The sequence below is a fragment of the Brassica oleracea genome, chromosome C6 (genome assembly GCF_000695525.1).
Source record: "Brassica oleracea var. oleracea cultivar TO1000 chromosome C6, BOL, whole genome shotgun sequence".
In the NCBI taxonomy this organism is placed as follows: domain Eukaryota; kingdom Viridiplantae; phylum Streptophyta; class Magnoliopsida; order Brassicales; family Brassicaceae; genus Brassica; species Brassica oleracea.
Window position 1 is genome coordinate 20,773,947 of NC_027753.1, and position 1,572 is coordinate 20,775,518.

Consider the following 1,572-nt stretch of genomic DNA (forward strand, 5'->3'; position numbering starts at 1 on the left):
ATGTTCCAAAATTAAAACGACTTTAAGTTACGTGTGGTTTAAGAGTTTTTATGTTTTTGAATTGAGTTTATTGTACCAATTAAGTTGTGTGTTTTTATTTGTTGTATTACATCGTGTGTATTTGAATTTTCATAAGTTTTATTTGTTTAATAAAAAATATTGTATTTTTAAAAATAGTTAAAAATATAAATGTATTTTTTTTTTAAATATGTCATTTTAATTATTTATGTTAATTATACTCGAAATTATTATTTATGTAACTATTAAATTGTAAATAATAATAAGATGATTTAAAAAAATGGTGGGGTAGGGTGTTGAATTTTATTAAACAAAACTATTGTAGATGTTAAAAATAAAATGAGTGTTGAATAATTAGGTGGAAGAAAGAGAAGATGATGTGGAGTGTTAAAAAGAGAAAAAGAAGGTGTTGAATAAATCAACCATTGTAGATAGTCTAATAATAAGATTTAGAGTAGTTGGAATAGCACAAGAGTGTAACTGATTATCTGAACCTGGAATCATATGACAATTAACAAGCACGAAAGTGGAATTGATTAACGCAACCCGAACCCTGAATGAATTAGATACCTAGGCGCATACGAGAGTTGGTCTAGGATTTAGATGAACATTATCCATTGAGCGTTAATACTTAGTTTATACTTGATTAGGCCTAAGAATATAGGAGATAACTTATAACATAACTTTTTCGATTTATAATATAAATTTAACATCTAAAGATTTATAAGCACTTATAATCATGTTATAAGTGGGAAACCTTCAGACACAACATTCTCCATAAATGACTTAAAGTAATTTTATAATATAAATTACGTGTGGGATTTTAAAAAACATTAATAGTTATTACAGCGCATTATCTACTAATATATATATATATATATTAGTTACTTTAAATCATGTACAATATTATTTCAATTGTTTGTCAACTAATATTAATTCATTCTAAAATTATTTTTATTTTTAAACATGATTAACATAATAAAATTTATAAAACCAGCAACCAATCAAGTTATTATAATTCTTAAAATATTTTTATGAGCTACACTTAAACATAATTACTTAGGTCATTTCTTAATATGATATTACCAAGTACAGCATATCTTTTAACATTGGTTAGTAACTTAGTATAGAACAAAGTGAAAATGTTTTGTAAATTTTTCCTCCATAAATCTGCATTATTCATTTTTTGGGATTCAAAATCCAAATTTATCATTAATAACCCATTAGTCAAACTACCCATTAGTCAAACTATCACATACTATGTAACTGATTTTAGTTTATAGGAATACGTGGAATGAGATTAATTAAAAAAAATGGAATACAAGCAAATGGAATCATAGCAGTTAAAGAAATAAGATGAATGAAATTACAAATACACTATAACCTCTATAAATTAATATTCGATAAATTAATAATCTCTATAAATTAATAAATTTTGCCAGTCACAACTTGGGTCGGTTCAAAATTTGACATAAATCAATAAAATAATAAGATAATATCTTTTTAAAAAATTCTATGTAAATATACGGTCCTATTAAAATTATAAATTAATAA